The sequence below is a fragment of the Pipistrellus kuhlii genome, unplaced genomic scaffold (genome assembly GCF_014108245.1).
Source record: "Pipistrellus kuhlii isolate mPipKuh1 unplaced genomic scaffold, mPipKuh1.p scaffold_m20_p_3, whole genome shotgun sequence".
NCBI lineage: Eukaryota > Metazoa > Chordata > Mammalia > Chiroptera > Vespertilionidae > Pipistrellus > Pipistrellus kuhlii.
Genome location: NW_023425529.1, coordinates 143,181,115 through 143,202,841, shown reverse-complemented (window position 1 = coordinate 143,202,841; position 21,727 = coordinate 143,181,115). Strand labels below are relative to the sequence as shown.

The 21,727-nt window shown below is 36.1% G+C and overlaps 1 pseudogene; it reads left to right on the top strand.

The window, feature by feature from the left end:
- Positions 1–5,782: 5,782 nt before the first annotated feature.
- On the top strand, positions 5,783–6,480 carry LOC118729369 (annotated as a pseudogene).
- Positions 6,481–21,727: the final 15,247 nt, after the last annotated feature.

Below are 21,727 nucleotides of genomic sequence, written 5' to 3'. Positions count from 1 at the left end.
AGAAATTCTTTTAAATACATCCCATTTTTATTCTTATCTCTCTCCAAGCTTCCATCTTTATTCTCCTTCTCAATTTATAGCTTCTGTCTGTTCATATTAAATAGCTAAGGAAGCCGAAACTGGTTTGGCTCAGTGGATAGAGAGTCGGCCTGCAGACTGAGGGGTCTCAGGTTCAATTCTGGTCGAGGGCATGTACCTTGGTTGCGGGCATATCCCCAGTGGGGGGTGTGCAAGAGGCAGCTGATCGATGATTCTCTCCCATCGATGTCTCTAACTCTATCCCTCTCTCTTCCTCTCTGTAAAAAAATAAATCATTTAAAAAAAATAAATAATAAATTGCTAAGGAAATGTGTGGGATGTTGGGAATTGCTGGATGTTGTCACCTAATGCTCTAAAGCCCACACTTCTATATCCCCAAAATGTTTGAATCAATGTACACGTATTTCTGTACATTAATTCAAAATTCAATTATTTGAAGCATTTCTTTTCAAGAGCCTTTCTTTTTCATTTATTTATTTTTAATTGAATTTATTGGGGGTAACATTGGTTAAAATTATATGCGTTTAATGTATATAATTCTACAATACTAAAGGCCAGTGCACAAAATTCGTGCATGAGGGTGTGTGTGTGTGTGTGTGTGTGTGTCCCTCAGCCCAGCATGCACCCTCTCCAATCTGGGACATCCCTCTCACAATCCAGGACTGCTGACTCCCAACCGCTCGCTTGCCAGCCTGCCTAATTGCGCCTAACCACTTCTGCCTTCCAGCCTGATGATCCCTAGCCACTACCTTGCCAGCCTGATAGATGCCTAACTGCTCCCTTGCCAGCCTGCTTGCCCCCAACTGCCCTCCCTTGCAGGCCTGGCCACCCCCAACTGCCCTCCCCTGCAGGTCTGATTCCCCCAAACTGCCCTCTCCTTCAGGCCTGGGTCCCCCCAACTATCCTCCCATGCAGGCCTGGTCACTCCCAACTGTCCTACTCTACTAGCCTGGTTACCCCTAACTGCCCCCCCTGCTGGCCTCATTACCCACAACTGCCCTCCCCTGCTGGCCATCTTGCAGTGGCCATCTTATGTCCACATTGGGACAGCCATCTTTTTTTTTGGGGGGGGGGGGTTAAAGTTTACAATTTATTTCAACTTTATTTTGCCTTTCATAAACATTGCTACTATCATATCTCATCAGCAGTGTATGATGGTGCCTGATCCTCACAGCTTGTTGAGTGTTTTAATTTTTTTTAATTTTTTATTTTATTTTTATTTTTTATATATATTTTATTGATTTTTTTTTGCCCCCCTCCCTCCCTCCCTCCCATACATCCCCTCCCTCCCCAGAGTTTTGTGTCCATTGGTTGTACTTATATGCATGTATACAAGTCCTTCGGTTGATCTATTATCTCCCCCAGATCTTCCTCCCCTCCCCGCTGTAATTTGACAGTCTACTTGTTGATATACTGTCTCTATATCTATCTTTTGGTTCATCAGTTTATAATGCTCTTTATTATCCACAAATGAGTGAGGTCATGTGGTGTTTCTCTTTCATTGATTGGCTTATTTCACTCAGCATGATGTTCTCCAATTCCATCCAGGTTGCTGCAAATGATGAGAATTCCTTCTTTTTTATGGCAGCATAGTATTCCATTGTGTAGATGTACCATGGTTTTTGGATCCAATCATCTGCTGACGGGCACCTAGGCTGTTTCCAAATTCTGGCTATTGTAGATTGTGCTGCTATGAACATAGGGGTGCATATATCCTTTCTGATTGGTGTTTCTAGTTTCTTGGGATATATTCCTAGAAGTGGGATTACTGGGTCAAATGGGAGTTCCATTTTCAGTTTTTTGAGGAAACTCCACACTGTTCTGGGACAGCCATCTTTGACCACCTGGGGGTCGCCATCTTGTGTGTTGGAGTGATGGTCAATTTGCATATTACTCTTTTAGTAGAAAGGATGTCATTTGTATATTATACCCTCTTCTATCACCATTTATTCCCCCCTTTGCCTTTTTCATAACTAAGCTAGTATTAAGGTTATCACTCAATGATTTGGGACATCCCAAATTAAAGAACTACCCAATATCCAAACATAGAATTAACTGAGCCTGACCAATGCACAAACATAGTACAGATTTGTGCAAGCAAGTATGCACGCTGAAGATTCTCTGAACAACTGAACCACACGGGTGACTGGTTCAGTTCCCGGCCAGAGCACATGCCTAGGTTCTGGGTTTGATCCCTAGTGGGGGCGCATACAGGAGGCCATGCATCAATGTTTCTGTCATACATTAATATTTCTCTCTCTCTCTCAATTTCACTCTCTCCTTCCCTCCTCTTCTCGCTAAAAAATCAGTAAAACATATCTTTGGGTGATGATTGAAAAAAAAAGTCTTGATTTGTGACTCCATCATCATAGTGTGTTAAATTATTTAATTGCTTATAAATACTATGCTATTAATGATTATACATAAATCTTGATTTGTTGAGCAACTTAAATTATTCATAATTCAAACATATGCTTGAGGATTATTAGACACATTGGACTATCAAGACAATTAAATTGTCAAGGAGAGTTAACTTTCCTGTATGAATCACAAGCTTTCCTTTATAAAAAGTGCTTAGAATAATGGCATGGTTTTCAAGAAAGCTCTTAGGTTTTCCATATAATTTATATCTAAAAGAATTTTGACTTAGTGCCTAGAAATCAATTTAGCACACAATTTCAGTTTTAAATGAAGTACTAAAGTTCTCCGATAGCTTTTCTTCTTAAGAAAGAAAAAAAAAAAAGGCTGAGAGGAATAGGTTATGGCCAGATTTATTTTATTATATTTTATTTGGTGAGAAGTACTTTCCAACACATTGAACTTTGAAAAACTAATTTACAGTGATCTTTATGTGATGCGAGAAATGTTCTAGTTATTGTACACTTAATATGTAGAACCAAGAAAAAAAGATCAAGCTCAATACTTATTATAGGAATGAAGGCTTTCATCCCAGTAGACTAAGTTCATAAAAGCCAGAATAAAACGTAATATTAAAATAATATTGACACATGCTTCTCCTTTAGACAATTTTAATTAGGCTATTTTTAATAAGTATATTTTAATTTATTCTAAATTTTAAACAGACCATAATTTCCCTTCATATCCAAAGTATGTAAATTTCATCTTACAAAAACATTATTACCTAAGGAAATAGCTTTGATTTGCTTCACTGGATACAGGAGACACTTATTTTGCATTGGTGAATAGCAATACAAATATTTTTCTGACTTATCTTTTGTGTATTTTTTTTTTCAACGTGAAAGTATATACTAGTATATTCCAATAGCATTTGCCCTGGTAATTGACATATTACACATATTATCTGATTAATTAGAAAATATTTTAGTCCTATTTTACTGATGAGTATATAGTGATTCAAAAGATTAGCTAATAGCCCAGACTCACAGGCCTGGCAACAATTAAAACAAAGTTCTGTCTTTAAAGTTCATATTCAAGCATGTCAAACTCACAGCCCCCAGGCCACATGCAGCACACATGGAATAGTTTTGTGGCACAGCCAATAAAACAGTATGTAAGAAACGTTTTAGTAAAATTTTGTAACTTAAGTTTTACAATATCCTGTTATACATAATTATTAATAACAAACTATGTTTGCTAATGACTGATTACTATAATCGTGTTGCATTCATTTCCCTTACACGCCTTACACACAGGCGCACCATTTCTCTCCACTAATACCAGCAGCAAATATTTTAGCAGCCGATTGCCACATCCTTAGTCTTGGACAGACTTGTTTGGTGTGCACAACAGGATATATCTCGCTTTCAGAGAACAAGAAAAATAGGATTATTTGCATTATTAATTTGTGCAGTAATTCAGTGTCTTGTAAGTTAATATTTAAGGGAAAAATATTAATTTTTATTAAAATGTTCTATTATTTTATGTTAAAGATTACTCATTTATTTCAGCCCTTTGTATTCTGTATGTCTCTACAGAAATAAACTTCTGTTTCTATGAAAATTGAAGCTTTTGTTGTTGTTGTTTTGAGGCCCACATAAACGTAAGCCTTGTTTATTTGCCCTGTGTTAGTCTTTGAGTTTGACATGCTTGTTCATATTCATGACACAGCAGGAAGCTACCTCACTGCCTGAATAGGAATTTCACATGCACTATCTCATTTCATCTTCCTAATAATATTTTTGAGCTGTGCCTTTCAGTATGTCACAGTATATAACACCGTATATAAAGGAAGTTATTCTTTTTCTAAGCTCATTTAAGACAGATAGCTGATATATTTGATGATAACAGAGAAATGATACTAACCTGTTCCACTGAAAAATGATACTGTAACACAGGCCACTACTATACAGACCACTTTTCCCCTAGCATTTATTTGTATGAATTTACAAATATTTTACATTTTGATTGTTTTTGTATTTTCATTTCCTTTCAGATATGAGCAAACTAGATGGTGGATACTAGATGGTAAGTAATTTTTTCCAAAATCACACAAATACAGGACCTAGAACCTGATTGTGAGTTAGTCTGGTTCCATAAAATAATATAGCAATTGTACTGTTAGTATGTATCTGATGACCAATGACTGTTTTGTTTTAAGCAAGGAAATTATCAGATTTTCAGAATACAAAAGTCAATTTAATTACAATGCAAATAATGAGTTTTAGGGAAAGAAAATTCAGTTAGACAGTTGTTTTGATAATATTGTTTAAGTCAATGCTTAGACTTCTGGTTTAGATAAGATAGCATGCTTCATCATGAACTTAAAAACTCGGTAGGAAAAATTTCTGTGGGAAGATGATGAGATGAGCTTGGAGCAATCAGACTATGATGTGTCTGTTAGGTAAGCATGAAGCACTGTTATGTGGGAATGGCTGAGCAGTTCTGGAGTTTTCCATCTGGCTGAAACAAACCGGGAAGTGATCATTTAAAAAGGTGATCACTGAGACTGAGTGATCAATGTGTGCAGGAGAAGTATTTCAATTTACTTTATGTAAAAATTACAAGCCGTGAGAAAGAACTGGGGTTTTAATCGCTAACAGTGACATAAAACATGATTTTTAAGCTACATAAAAATAACGATAGCCTTCAGTGGACTGAAGGGTCCCAGGTTCAATTCCAGTCAAGGGCATGTACCTTGGTTGTGGGGTGTGCCCAGTAGGGGGTGTGCAAGAGGCAGCTGATCGATGTTTCTCTCTCATCAATGTTTCTAACTCTATCCCTCTCCCTTCCTGTCTGTAAAAAAAAATCAATAAAATATATTTTTAAAAAAAATAACGATAGCCTTAATAAGTAAAACAATAAAGTCATCAATAATTATTTTTATGTCAAGTAGTTCCATTTATTTAACACGTATATCACAGTTTTCCCAACTTGCACTGCTATCTTTAAGTGGTGGTATTACAAGGGAAGTGCCCCTCATATTTCAGTAGCCCAGAAGAATTGCATTTAAAACTAAATGCTTTGTTGCACATAAGGAATTTATAATATCCGATTGGCAGAATACAAAAAAAAAAATTTAATTTAATTGCAATAAAAATAATGGGTTTTAGGGGGGATATGCCTGAGGAAGAAAATCTCTTCAGGTTACTTTGAATGGTTTTAAAATAACTGGTGTGTTTGGATTGACATTTTATACAGGCTCTCTGAAGTAAAGTAAACGCAGTCACGTGTGGCAAGTCTGGCTGGGGAAGCAAGATTTAAGAGATAAAGAAGCCGGCTGCAGGGTGCAGGTGTGTCAGCGTGCTCTGGCTCTCCGGCAAAGATGTCAGAGCGAGTTTATGGCCCTTCTTTGACTGCATTCAGCCTGTCTGGTGAATTAGTCCAGACTGTGTATGCTTCGGCTGCTGTCGCTGGAGGAGCCCCTTCAGAGCGAATCAAAGCTGTAAATGAGGTGGTATTAGCACCTCAGAAGGAACAGAAATCCATTTTGTGTGATGAGAGATGTGCACATAAACATCCAGGCTTGGTGCATAGTGGCATGGACCCACTTCAGAGTGCTTGTGCACAGAGCTGGAAAACGAGCTGAGCAATATTAGCTTGTTTACCAAGAGCCCATTCCCACAGCTCAGCTGGGATAGAGAGTAGTTTCTGTGAAGCAAGACTATATACCCAGCCAGGTGTTGTTTGTCCATTGGGAGTTGCTTTACTGATGTGTGGTTGGGATGAGGAGCCACCATTTTATTTTATTTTTCTTCAGTCAGATCCATCTGGAGCTTACGTTGCCTGGTCAGTAGTTGCCACAGCAGCAGGTCAGAACTATGTGAATGGGAAAACGTTCCTTGAGAAGAGCTAAAACAAAGGTCAGACTTGAAGATGCTATTAATACAGCCACATAAACCCTAAAGAAAAGCTCTGAAGTGTGAATGACAGAATATAACAGAAGTTGGAATCTGCCAAGAAGCTGGATGTAGGAGGCTTACTCCAACTGAAGTTATTGATTACTTGACTGCCATAGCATAATAAGGAAATGACTGAAAAATCCAGAATTCCAGTTAATCTTTATCCTTAATAATATTTGCAATATGTTTTGTTTGTAAAAATTTTTGCATACTTATTTCAACATGATTTAATGGACCATGTTTTTAAAATGACATAAGTAATAATAAACTGTTAAATACCCCCAAAAAAATTAAAGGATAAAATAATACAATCGTAGTTGAAATTATCAAGAAATAGTGTATTAAAAATAGAATAATGTATAAAATGAAATATCTATAAAGGTCACACTGGTTTCTTCTTTGGGTATCTAAAAAATGAGGAAATAAAAGTGCAGCCTATATTAAAGAACATGACCATGACTGTTTTGTAAGCATTATTTGTTTATGATTCCTGTGGGACTTTCAAAGGAAATGAAAAGCAAGAAAACAGGTATGTCTAATTTTAAAGAGATATCTCATGAATAAACTATAAATATTGGGGTTTTCAGAATAAGCATGTCTGTAAATTATGAGATTGGATTTCTGTGCTGGATGGAGATTCTGTAATATGTTTAAGGATTTGTTCCATAAAAATCAGTCACAGTGAGAATAGGATGGTTTTCTCACATTTCAGTGCTTCCTGAACCATTTTCAATTGAAATGGATCTAATTCTTCCAGCTATCTGATTATACTCATTAAAAACCACATAATAAATATTACCTTTGTCAATGAGATCTTAAAAATATAAAGAATTTATTTTATTTACTTATGCATGAGATGAAAATTATGAGATTAAGAATGAAATATCAAACACAATGAAAATTTTTTAAAAATTAAAAGTGGAGGATCAAAATAAAATTTAGTAAATTTCTACATTTATGTATAAGATTTAAAATGTAAAGCTACAGTAATTTCTATATTATTTTTATTAGATATATAAAATATTAAACATGACTATTGCATGAATATTAAATGTTCAACCAACATTTTTAGATTATAAAGAAATGCTGATTTTCTTTTTAGAGGAGGATTAGACAAGTCAGAGAGAATAAATTATAATCAAAATAATTTTATATGTCTGTAATGTTTAAAATTTAAAATAATATTAAAAATTTTAAATAATATTAAAATTTATTTATGCTTAATTACCAAGTAAAAATATACATAAAATTTCAAACTCAATTGCTCAGCTAAAAATATAGATGTTAGCTGAAACCAGTTTGGCTCAGTGGATAGAGCATCGCCCTTCAGACTCAAAGGTCCCAGGTTTGATTCTGGTCAATGGCATGTACCTTGGTTGCGGGCATGTCCCCAGTGGTGGGTGTACAGGAGGAAGCTGATCAGTGTTTCTCTCTCATCGATATTTCTAGCTCTCTATCCCTCTCCCTTTCTCTCTGTAAAAAATCAATTTAAAAAAATTAAAATAAATAAATAAATAAAAATAAAAATGTAGATGTTCAAAGAATATCACTAATAATAGGCTCCATCAATCTTTAACCCTCTCGTCCACTTTAAGAATATAAAGTGGTTTAAACAGACTTTGGGTAGAGAATTCTTTGAAGAAATGTATTCTCGTTCTATGAATCCCCATTGCCTCCGCCCCTCCCTATCTGTGAAGCTAATCAGGTGTAAAAGAGGAACACCTGGTTAGCTTCATGTCAGCGGAGTGATGGACAATTCTATGGAGCCAGTGAGAAGTGTTGGGTGAGTTTTCCATCGGTGGGAAAACGACATGATGATGCCTGACTCAGAACTCAACAGGATAAAGAGGCCCTTGGAGGCAATAAAGCCAGCACTGGAAGTACCTTGTGCCCCTGGAGATCACCCAGAAGAGGGTATGAATACTTCCCATGGAAGTATGGGTAAGGAGGTCGTTAGAGAGAGAGCAGCCCTTGAAACATATAAATTCTTGTTATGAAAAATTTTGCCAGTGGGCAGGAAGACTGAGAGAGAAACAAAAGTTATTGGATGGCAAGTTGGAAATGATTGGTGGGTAAAAATGGTCATTGCTTTTGTTGAGAGAGGCATTAAAAGAAGCCTAACAGCAAACTTCTGAAGAAGCCAGGAAAATGCCCAATTTGGAGTTGTTAAAATTAATAGCTTTGGAGGAATGTTCTGATTTCTTTCTCTTTTTTTTTTCCACTTTATTGTTGACACTATTACAGATGTCCTCTTTTTCCCCCTCTTTGCCCACTCCACCCAGCCCCCACCCCACCCCTTTTCTCTGGCCACCACCACAATGTTGTCTGTGTCTATGGGTTATACATATATGGTCTTCAAACATTCTGATTTCTGACTTTCAAAAAAATTGAAAAGAGATTCAAGGTAACTATGGGACCCTCTAAGAGTCAAGACTGAGCTGAAAAGACATGACCATTCCTAACTTTACATTTAGAGGCAGAGGAAAAATATACTATTAAATAGGTTTCAAAAGAACATTAGAGAGAAAGAGAGAGAAAAGGCAGGAAAGAAAAGTGAAAAATGACATTGCAGCTTCTTTGAATTATGTCTTTTCAATATAATGTTATATATATATTCTCTTCATAGATATAGATATAGTTATATATATATACCAATGAAGAGAATTAAAGTAAAATGTGCTTAAGAATATATATTATTTTATTATCCTCAAGTATATTAAGGACTTTGTTGTATCTATTTTCTTGAGAATGAATGTACAAATAATAAAGAAAAATTCAAGACAGATTTGACATAGGTATAATATGTGTAAAACATAATAAAATGTAAACCAACTAAGTAAAAAAGTAGTCCCTAAAAATCATACAGAATCAATTATCTGCTTTTCCTGAACCATCAACCTTCTGATTAAATGCTTTTTTACCACATGAAGTGCTTGAATATGATAACATCATCAGTTACCATTTGAAGCTAAATGTTAATACTATCAGACATAAGAAAGTTTTATTACTTTTATAAAAGATGTTTTCAAAACATAAATTCAGAAATTTGCCGGGACCGGTTTGGCTCAGTGGATAGAGCGTCGGCCTGCGAACTGAAAGGTCCCGGGTTCGATTCCGGTCAAGGGCATGTACCTTGGTTGTGGGCACATCCCCAGTAGGGGGTGTGCAAGAGGCAGTTGATCGATGATTCTCTCTCATCGATGTTTCTAACTCTCTATCCTTCTCTCTTCCTCACTGTAAAAAATCAATAAAATATATTTTTTAAAAGAAAAAAGAAAAAAAAGAAAAAGAACTGAATGATGTACATATGTGTGTCAAAAGGAAATCCACTATGAAGTAAAATGAATGTGTGCTGGTCTAATGCAAAGCTGTACTTCACTACTATAAGAAATACCTGGTCCAAAAAATGTCCAATTCAAAGCTGAATAACAATAATAATAGTGGTAATACCAAAAAATTAAATTGTAATAAAAATCTAACAAATAATAAAAGGAAGCAAAATGAAAGAAGAGATAGTAACTGATGACAATTAATAAAACTCAAGAGAACAAATGAAAATTATGAACAAACTGATAATTTATCTTAAAAAGTTAATGAGAGCTGCTATAAAACAGGACTTGAATCAATGATGCAAATAGTGAAAATTTACAAAGAAAATTAAAATCATTGTAAGAGTAATCAAATATAATGTTAAAAGTAACAGAATCAAAAGAGAGAATGAGAAAGTAGAGAAAACTGATTCAAATAAAATAAAATTAAATATAAGGCAAATAAAATGAAACTAAACAGAAAGTTAATAATAACTGGAGAAGAAAGGTCACATATGGAGGACACTACAAATAATTCACCTTATTTTACCTTTTGAATAGTATTTTCCTGAAGAGAATGGAATAATGGGAAATCAATGTATTTGTCATCAATCTATACATCAATTTACCTCAGTAAATGTATATGTGTATGCGTTTCAGAAATACATCAGGAAGTTTTGTGTGTGTATTTAAGAGACTTCAAAAGTATAGATTGGCCAGACCTGGCTCTGATGTTGAAATTTCATTTTATCCTGAGATGGCACATATGAGATGGCTTGGGGATCTGGATCACAGATAACCTGTTACTAATGGATAAAGCTCACTTTCTAACATAGTATGTTGTTTTCAAATCAGCAGGGAAGTCATAGTCTAAATCATATGTATGATTATTCCTCAGTTCATAAACACTATGTGAAATAGGGGTACTTTTCCTGGAGAATTACTGATACAAGGAACATGCGTTATATAACCTTGTCTATAGAAACAAATGACCTTGTGTGGCAGAGGTTGGTTCTCAACCATCTGAAAGATATCAAGCAGGGCAGAACTATGCGGCCATGTTGAATTTTCTCTCTGTCCAGGAAGGAAAAGAAGAGCAATGCCGTAATATACCTATAATTGGTTTTCTTTAATTAATTTTTATGTTGAATTTTGCTGAAGAATTTTAATCCTAGATCATATAATAAATGGGGAATGATAAGAAGCGATACCATATACTTGTTAGCAGAGCTACAGTGAAAATGCATAATGAATAAACTTCAAAATTATATGGAAACTGTACAAAAGGATAATTAGCTTAAGGGAAATTTTTCTGAATATATGTTAGAAAAATATTCAGGGAGTTTCAATTAAGCAAAAGTAATTTTTGCCCTCAACTATGAAATAGAGAAGGCAAAAAATTATTGGTCTAACTATTGGTCTAAGGTAAATTTTTTTTTTTTAAAGATGCAAAGTCCTATTGCTAGTTGTGTAATCTTATCTAACTGAAAGTGTATGCTCACAGATTATAAAGTCATACTGTTGATGTACATAACATAATAGTTAATGAGAATTATTAATATAAAGAAAATAAAAAGTAATTTTTATTCAAAATTGTGCATAGTATTTCAATCATGATCTTTATTTTTAAGATTCAAAATTGATTTAAAGTTTTTATGTCAGATAAGTGAAAAGAAAATGAAACTCTGAGTGGTTATTTTGTATGTTCCTTGAAAATATGTTAATAGGAATATATTTTATCCTGGAGAGTTCAGGAGTTTAATTATCCGAAATAGCGATCATTGTGATTTTACCAAAGAAAAAGAAGGATGAAGAGACAAAAGAGGTAAAGGTTCTCAAAAGTCTATGCTTATGTGAAAATTACAATTGTTCATTTTTGGGTAGTGAGGTTATGCTTTTTATGCAATTCTTTTACACAATTCTTCCAAAACATTTTCAAATTGTTTTTTTCAAATATTTTCTACAACAATTTCAAAAGAATACACTGAGTGTTATAAAGACCTGCTGTGTATAAAAACACCTTTGTGACCTTCGGGCCAACTTTAACACAGACATGATGTTTTGTAAATTTAAGAGTCAAAGTGCCACTGAGGTTTCAGACATGAAGTAGGTAATCCCATAATGATACCAAGTTTCCAGGCGGCATGGGGATTCTCTCTCACTTGCTTCTGTTAGCATTGCATTTAATGTCTCCTGCGGGTTCTGTGGCCCAAGGCTCATATTTACTTCAGGCTTTCATTTCAGTACGGGCCAAATGGAGGCACTTGCAGTGAATTGTGAACCTGTAGTAGTCAGACTGTGAGTTGCCAAAACTCTTGCTGGTGTGAGATACACAGTCATCAACATGTTGCACTAAGCCCATCCTCTGTGTAAAGATAGGCCTAGTGCAACATATCTCAGATAATCATACTTCCAGGCATAGCTCTCCATTGAGCACAAATAAGTAAAAGGATATTTTATGCTTTGGAAGCAATCAGACTTGTGCTAGAAAACACATGTAGATTAATATGTAAGAATAATGTTTAAACACTGTTTTATAATTTTTATTTCTTTTGACTTGTATATAAAAAAAAACCTTTAAAATTTTTATATCATGTATTCACTGTTTTTTCAAAAACTTTGGATCAACACTAGAGAGGGTAAAAGACATTGTTATAAGCTACATTAATTTATTTAACTGTGCATTTAAAGTAGAAAAGTAGCACATTTCAGCTCTGTGCATTGAAATCTGAAGAACAAATGAAACGTTTCACTAATCATTGCTAGAAGTTATGGCCAACAAATGTTCTGCTACTAATTTCCATTAGCAGTACTGGAATTTACACACAAAATTAACCATACATTTATTCATTTGCTGGAAAGAAAAGAAAAAAAAAAAAAAAAAAAAAAAAAAAAAAGAACAAAATGCTATAGAGATAGCACAAGGTCCCCAATAGAGACATTGAAAACTTATTCAAGCTAATAAGTGAAAACAATGAGCCAAAGAATGATCTTCATTCAAGTAAACTGAGTGACATGAGCTACACAATAGACTTGCTACATATGAACCACTTGATTTTAAAATTGCTAATATTGTAGCAAAAAAGTAACTTCTCTCTTATTTATATACTAGAGGCCCAGTACACAAAATTCATGCATGGGAGTGGGAGGTCCCTCAGCCCAGCCTGCACCCTCTCCAATCTGGGACCCCTCAGGGAATGTCTGGCTGATTGGGCCTAAACCAGCAGTCAGACATCCCTCTAATAAACCAGAACCACTGGCTCCTAACTGCTCACCTGCCTGCTGGCCTCATCACCCCTCACTGCCCCCCTTGCTGGCCTGGTCACCCTCAACTGCCCCCCTGCCATTCTGGTCACCCCTCACTAACCCTCCTACTGGCCTGGTCACCCCACGAAGCCTGCTGTTCAATTGTTTGGTCGCCCCTCGTTAACCCCCCTGCCGGCCTTGTCACCCCACACAGCCTGTGTTCGGGCATCCGTTCAGATGTTTTGGTCATCCGTCTGTTGTTTTGGTCATGACGGCCCCTGGCTTTTTATATATTAAGACTAAAGGCTCAGTGCAAGAAATTTGTGCATGCGGGGGGTGGGGGGCGCCTCATCCCAGCCTGCACCCTCTCCGATCTGAGACCCCTCTGGGGATATCTGACTGCCTTCCATAATCTTGGACTGCTGTCTCCTAACTGCTTGCCTGCCTGCCTGCCTGCCTGATCACCCCTAACCACTTCCGCCTGCCTGCCTGATCACCCCTAACTGCTGCCCTACTGGCCTGATCACCACTAACCACCTCTGCTTCACCCTGCACCCAGGGCCCTGGATTTCCTCCTCTGGCCAGTCACGGTCACCCAGGACCTGGGCTTCCCTCCTTCTGGCTGGCTGTAGGCACCCAGGACCTGGGCTGGCTTTGCTCAGGCCAGCTGCAGCTGCAGGGGACCATGGGAAGGCAGCTTCATCCAGGCCGCAGCCACAGGCACCTAGGACCTCAGGGCGGGTGGCTTGTCACTCTCCTAGGCCACAGTCTGTCTAGTGCTCTCTCATGAGCTCATTTGTGCCTGGCTAGTCCCCATTCCTCTCTCCCCAGTGTTGAGTGTCTGAGCAGTTCCAGCAGAAGGGCACGAGGGCACGAGGGCATGAGGGTGTGATGACCATTTGCATATTAGCTCTTTATTATATAGGATAAGTATGATCTACTCACATTGGAAACCATACTAAATTTTAACAAAAGAAAAAACCCACAAGGTGATATTTTTCCTGCTCGCTTTCATAACCAATTTTAATCAAGGGAATTAAAATTTCTCTTAAATTCATGTTAGTTGACAATTGGACATTGGAGCCTTAAAATGCAACCTACCAAATGTAAAACTGCCGATAGAGGTAGGTTTTATAGGGCAGAGTATACTATTGTAGAAAGCAATTTGTTATTTTAGAAACCCCACCCTTAGTGTTCTATTTTATCAGTAGGGAGAATATAGATATAGCACAAAGTAATGTTGAAGAATGATCTTCTATTTCTTAAATTATCTGTTAGAATCCAAGAAACAAATACAAGAAAAACATGGAATACGTTTCCCAAGAAATTTGTATTTCACAGTCAGACCTTGTTGTTTTCCTCTACTTAATTAGATAAGTGGAAGACCTTTGAAGTATTTAATAATCATTCATGGCTTTGTGCTTATATTTGGAGTAAAAACAGGTTGTTGCATTGCACAACTTCAAGGTGAGTTGTTGTTTTTTTGTGTTTTTTTTTTATAGCACTATCTATGTGATTGGCAAACTCTGAAATACATTACACAGTCAGCTTGCCACACACTGTGTGGCCTTGGACTCTGAAGTGAAATATGATGAATTCTTACGTTGTTCCACAATGATTTTTGTTCTTTCTCCTATGCTTTTCCCTTCTTTCTGGAGATATGAGTTATTGACCTCTATTACTTCCTTCTTCCTAAAGAACTAATTTTAACGCTTCTTGCAGGACAAGTCTGCTGACAGTGTATTCCCTCCATTATCTTGTGAGAAAAACCTCTAGTTATTTCTTATAACATATCTTTACACTCATCATTTCTTTTCTCAGCTATATCAAGTCTCTTGAAGATCTCAGCAAAAGTTTTAATCATTTATGACACAGTGTGGTGGTTTGTTGTTTGTTTGTTTTTTCCTTTCTATTTCCATCTCTGCTTTCATTACTCATCTCTTCTTAAATGTTGTCTACTTTGTCCACTGGAGCTCTTAGTATACTCATCAGTTATTTTAAATTTCCTATAGGCTAATTTCAAAATCTGTGTCATATCTGAGTTCTGGCTTCTTATGCTGGTTCACTTTCTACAGATTATAAACAAATAAACATTCTAGCATGCTTTGTACTTTTGTTAAACATTAGACATGGTGTATGAGGTAATGGGAATTGAGGTAAGTAGACCTTTAGAGAGGTATGTTGATCTAAGAGTCAGGCTGTTGTATTTTATTTTTAATATGTTTTTATGGGTTTTAGAGAGAGGGAAAGGGAGAAGGATAGAGAAATGGAAACATCAATTAGAGAGGAATAGCATCAATTGGCTGCCTCCTGCATACCCCCTACAGGAGATCGAGTCTGCCACCTGGGCATGTACCCTGACCCAGAATCAAACGAGAGACCTCCTGGTTCATGGGTCGAAGCACAATCACTGAGCCACACCACTGGGTGAGTCAGACTGTTTTAATCTTTGCTAAAGCTGTCAGTACTAGAGGCTTCAGATTCCTCTAGAGTCTTGAGCCAATTAAGCAGAGACAGGGTTGAACCATATATGAGCATTTATTCCAATAATGCCAGCAGAATGGGAAAGGATTAGGTCATCCACAAAAATCTACTCTGACCCTCACCCCTTGACAGTTGGTTGGTTATATACACACAGGGAAGATAGCTATGTGCAATTGCAAGCTACAAGTATAACATACAAAGGGGAGGGTAGAGTCTGCAGTCCAGCCTTCAGGAGCTTAAAATCTGATAACAAGGTGACTAATCTCTGATATTACAAACAGCTCAGCCCATTCCTGGGACCAGAGAATACTCAGCATTCCTGAGACAAACTCCTGGAGGGGGTCAGGGTCCAGGCACAGCAGCCAAATCAAAGCTTGTCCTGTCCTTGGTCTGTATTTCTTTCCTGAGTCATGGACCCATTGAGGCATCCTATCTTTTTACAGCTTTGTTTCATCCTCTGGTTTCCCAGAGACTATAAGAAAACTTTTCATCTATAGTTAGTAAGGTGAGTAATTATTAGACAGCTGTGGCTCTGTCCTCATTACATGTCCTTCCCCATTCTCACTTACATTTTTCTCTTCCCTGCATGGAGTCTGTGTTACTACTCTCTCAGCTGGAATTCACTGTTATCCTGGAGCTCACAGATGTGCTAGTAAATGGATGCCATCTACTTCTTTCCTAAATTACCTCTGTGAATGAGTTTTACTACTTCACACTTAATTTCTTTATACATAGGTTTATTTTCTTTAATTTCTATCCTAAAAGGGCCTTTTAAAAATCAGTCCTATATAATAAAAACTTAATATGCAAAGTGTCCAGTAGTCTGGTTGGACATTCAACCAATCAAAGCATATTATGCTAATGATACGCTAAGGCCGCTCAACCGCTCGCTATGACGTGCATTGACCACCAGGGGGCAGACAGTCGATCAGTCGCTATGATGTGCACTGACCACCAGGAGGCAGATGCTCTAACTGGTAGGTTAGCTTGATGCTGGGGTCCAGCCAGTCTGGATTGAGTGAAAGGGGTCAGACATGCCCTGGAGCCCTCCCATGGTCTCTCCCCAGCTGGCCAACCTCCCATGTCCCACCCCAGCCCAAATTTTGTGGGGTCCCTTGGCTTAGTCTGCCCCCTCTTGCAATCCTGGACCCATCGGGGGATGTCGGAAAGCCAGTTTCAGCCCAATACCACAGGCCAGGCCAAAGGGCCCCACTGGTGTAGGAATTCATACACCATGCCTCTAGGAGTGACATAAACTCAAAGAACCTAGCAATCCATTTATGTAAAGACATGCATAGGAGTGTTAGTCATCTGGAAATTCCTTGTTTGTTATGTCATTGTGTACACTAGGAATCTTGGAATCAAATCCTGAAATCAACATAAGGGAAACTTTAGTGTTTAAAAGGTATTCGTAAATTATTTTTTAATCCCTTTAAAAATAAATTAAATTTATGTTAACACAAAATAATTATTTCTTTATATTTACTTATCTATATATTCTTTCATTGGATATAACCAACTGAGCAATTTAAGTATTATTTACAATGAAGTTACAACAATTTAAAATGAATGAAATATTTCTTCCACTGGATTTCCTTAACTCAGCTGTAGACATTTGTTCAATTCTAGCTTGAAAGTCAGACTTCACTGTGGTTTTCTTTTTCCTTTACCACTCATTTCCCATTTTTTTAATCACCACATCTACTACTACATACTCAAAATTCTCTCCAATCTATTTTTCTTTTATCATCTTCTGTCATCATCATAGTCCTTAGCAATGTCATGTTAAAATAAATTTTGTTACAAACTGTCTGGTCTTCCAGACTTCCTTTTTTATCTCTTTCACATCATGTTTTGCAAAACCACTTGAGTGAAATTAATTATGTAATTTTTCCTCAAGGCTTTCCTTGGGGAAATTCAGTATTTGCTGTACAATGACCTTCATGTCCAAGACTTTGTGTAACTCTAACCTTCACCATCTTCAACCACTACTCAAAATTTCTTTTACATCTCCAATGTCATGTAATCTGTCCTTCTATGCATTTGTATATGTTGAATCTCCTTGCTAGTTCTACATATTATTCGGTTGTCAGCTTCTATATATCTACCAAGAGCTTATATCTCCTTACATTAATATATGTCCTATAGATACATTTCTATAAATTTTTCTGCTACCAGAGTAGTTATCACATTTTTTAACAGATACATAGTTTTTACCTGACTCCTGGGTATACTTAGACTCTCTAACATTTTTGGTTAACTGTTTTTCTTTAACAAATAGCCAATATCTGACCTGTAATAGGTGCTACATACAAGTTTATCTAAGTCATTGATTTAATGTTTAAATAGTATTTAGGTAATCTACAAAATAAATGTGTGTTTTTTTAAGTAATGGGTTAACTTAACATGCTTTTGTCATCTAAATCTAACTTGTATTTATTTTGAAATATGTTTACTTTAAATTAATTCTAGAATTGATATATTATGCAGTATTATAGTCACATATCATAATATATTCACCTTTAATTGCTAACTTTGTTAATATATCTGTGTTTATATTCACAATTTTAATATATACTTTCAATATATTTTATTATGTAAAATCAGACTTTTTTCCTTGTAGGACTGTCCTGTTTCCAAGACAAACAAAAATGCAGATATTTTTTACCACATTATAACGTGATTAATGATAAGTAGTCCATAACTAGAAGAGACATGAAAAATTAATTTTAAGATTTTTCAGAAGCAACAATTGCTATCAAAGGCAGAGTGTTAAGGTGGAAGAATTGGGGCTAAGGGCATTTTCTTGATTTTTGTATCAGGCTTTTTCAATTTGGGTTTCTTTATAGTTGATATAGATCTCATTAATAGTAACTATGCTATTAAACATTTCTTAAAACAAGTTATTAGCCAAAAATGAAACATTTAAATATTCTCACTTTAAAATTAGTTATAATCATTGTTTTCATTTTTAAAGTTAAGAATCAAATTTTTAAAATTAGAATAAGAATCTTGGCAAAGACTGGACACATCATTCACTGTTATCACATATTTCCTGAAAATGATTAATAGTGATATATTTATGAATTAGACTTTTGGGTGTATATTGGCTATAGTTCAGTTCCTGAGTATGGTATCCATACACTGTCACTTTCATTTTAATAGCTACTTATGCAAATGCAAAGGCTTTTAACACTTAAATGAATTGAGCTATAATGACCTTTTAATATATTAATAAGGATTTCCAGTTAAGACAGTTGCATAAAAATAAGAATGAAATATTTGCTAGAAGAATAGGGTATTATTCATGCTCCAAGCAACAATAATTTTCAGTACTTTTTATTAACACTCAAATTTTTGTTTCCCAAGACATTATTGTAGGTATAGAGTGCTGTTTCTGTTTCCTTGTGCCATAATACATTGTTACAGATTACTATTGAAAGTTCCCTACATGAGATTGCTTTAGAAGTTGAGTTAAGTGTAAACATTACACTGTCCCAGAAGTAATTAAAAAAATATAATATAGGCTTTTTGTTCACTCTACTCCAACCTCACTGGCCTCCTTGCTATCCCTTTGAAAGCTAGTTTTTCTGCCTGAATGCTCTTCCTTAAAATATCCATAAGACTAGCTTCCTTGCATCTTTCAAGATAGAATAACAGATTACATTACTCTTCCTAATGAAATAACTCCACCAAACTGAAAAAAAAATATATGAAACAATAGTTTTCTAAAACAGGATATTAGAAAATAAAGGACAATAATCTTTAAGAAATCTTAAACAAATGAAAAAAGTATTCGCTTGCCCAAACAAGACATTATAATGGCTATAACCAATTTGGCTCAGTGGATAGAGCGTTGGCCTGTGGACTCAAGAGTCTCGGGTTTGATTCCCATCAAGGACATGTACCTTGGTTGCAGGCAAGTCCCCTGGTAGGGGTGTGCAGGAGGCAGCCAATTGATGTTTCTGTCTCATCCATGTCTTTAGCTCTCTCTCCTTCTCCCTTCCTCTCAGTAAAAAAATCAATTATATATATATATTAAGATATTGTAATGGTGGTGCCTGGTTGGGGGCAGAGTGGAGAGATTGAGCCAAAAATAAAAAAGAGGAGAGAGACAGAGACAATTCATGAACGTAAGAACAGGGTGGGCTATTGAGTAAAGTGGAAGAGGGTTTAGGGTAGATAAATGGTGGTGAACAGAGATTTGACGTGGGGTGGTGAATGTACAATACAGTGTACAGATGATGTATTTATGCACCTGAAACCTATGTAATTTTGTTAACCAGTGAAACCCCAATAAATTCAATAAAAGGGGGGAAAGAAAATTTTCTAACTGAAAGAAGGTAAGCATTCAATTGTCCCACTTTACTGCCTCAAGGCAATTTCCTAAGATGGAGTCCCCAGAAATTCCCTGATCTGTATAGATAATGCTAAGAAATCAGGTAAACAGTGGCAGATTGAGAGAGAGCTGAACAACAAAATGTCCAGAAATATGCACAGAGACCCCCTAGAATATCAATCACAACATTGATTAGTACGTGTGTGTCAAGAAAAATATCCAAAACTAGCAAAAGAAATAACAATATTTAGTGTTCATGCAGGGCTGGAAATCATAACTAATCATAATTCCGACTAGCCATATTTCTAGTTCATGGAGAACTGAAAATATATATATATATATATATATATATATATATATATATATATATATTCTGCGTGGCCAGATTATTATGACCACCCCATCAGTACTTCATTGGGCCACCTTTTGCCTTCAATACTGCAGCAATTCTTCTTGGCATTGACTCCATGAGATGTTGAAAGGTGATGCGAAGAATCTGACACCATGCCTGATGAATAGCACTGTCCAGTTCTGTGAGATTTGATGGTTGTGGAACCAGCTGCTTGGTGACTCTTTTAACTTCGTCCCACAAATGCTCAATTGGATTGAGATCAGGTGATTGTGGGGGCCACCTAAGCAAGGTAAAGTCTCCCTCATGTTCTTGAAACCACTCCTGCACAATGTGAGCACCGTGGCATGGCGCATTGTCTTGTTGGAAGAAGTCATCACCATTGGGATACACCATCAACATGATAGGATGAACTTGATCAGCAATGATACTTAGGTATATTGTGCTATTCTGACGTTGTTCCACATAAATTAAAGGGCCCAAATCATGCCAGAAAAACATGCCCCAAACCATAACACTGCCCCCACCAGCTTGAAGGGTTGTACTCATGCATGTGGGTGCATGCATTCATGCTGTTTCCCCAAATTCCCACTTTGCTATCTGCATACTGCAACTGGAAACGTGATTCATCGGACCACATGACTTTTTCCAATGCTCAACTGTCCAATCCTTGTGTTCCTGTGTGAATTGGAGAAATTTTATCTTGGTAACTGCAGACAGCAAAGGTTTTCAAACAGGCCTTCGGCTTCCATATCTCATATGATGCAGTGTATGGCTAATTTGCCTACAAATGTCAGGTGGTCATAATAATCTGGCCACTCCATGTGTATATATATAAGGAGTTTAAGAGGGTCCCACTCTCTTCCATTTATTTTGTATAATTTCCAGTGACCTAAATTTGTGTTCATTAATTGTTTCCTCATCTGTGTTGCACCTAGTTAGTGATGAGTTTGATCATTCTTTTATATTATTTCTACTCATCTCTTTCCTTTTATTTTTATTCTTTTGGTTCAGATACAGCTTTTATTTGTGAACTTAGTCCATAATTACATGATCATACTTAGTAAAAAAAAAAATGAAGATTTACAATTATGTATATTCACTGTTTTTTAGTATTGCACTCGTACCATTCTGTTTTTACTTGATCCATGGTGCGGAGTATACAGGAGGCAGCAGATCAATGATTTTCTATCATCATTACTCATCTCTTTCTTTTCATTCTAACACTGTGTTGAAATTTCAACCTTTTCACTTAAGTAGTTCACTTTTCCCAGTCTGTTTTAGTAAATTTATCACAATTATTTCAATTTCCATATCCAAGGAAAGGTTCTAACAACTAAATAATCTCTCATTTTTGTTCCATTGACTGCTTTGTTTCTTGACAATTGAGTCTTATTACATTTTTAGTGTCTCAAATTTTGATTGTTTATCATGCATCTCAGGTTGAACAGGAGAAAGTTAATAAAGAAGTGTTTATACTTATAAATGGACATTGTCATCTAAGTCAATAAAAGAAAATAGAGTTAATCATTAAGGAGCAAGTTAAATTTTAATTTTAGTTGCTATTATTTTTGCAATAATTGTGTTCAGTGTATTGTAATTTTCAAATTCATCTGATGCTTCCATGTACTTTTGATGACTT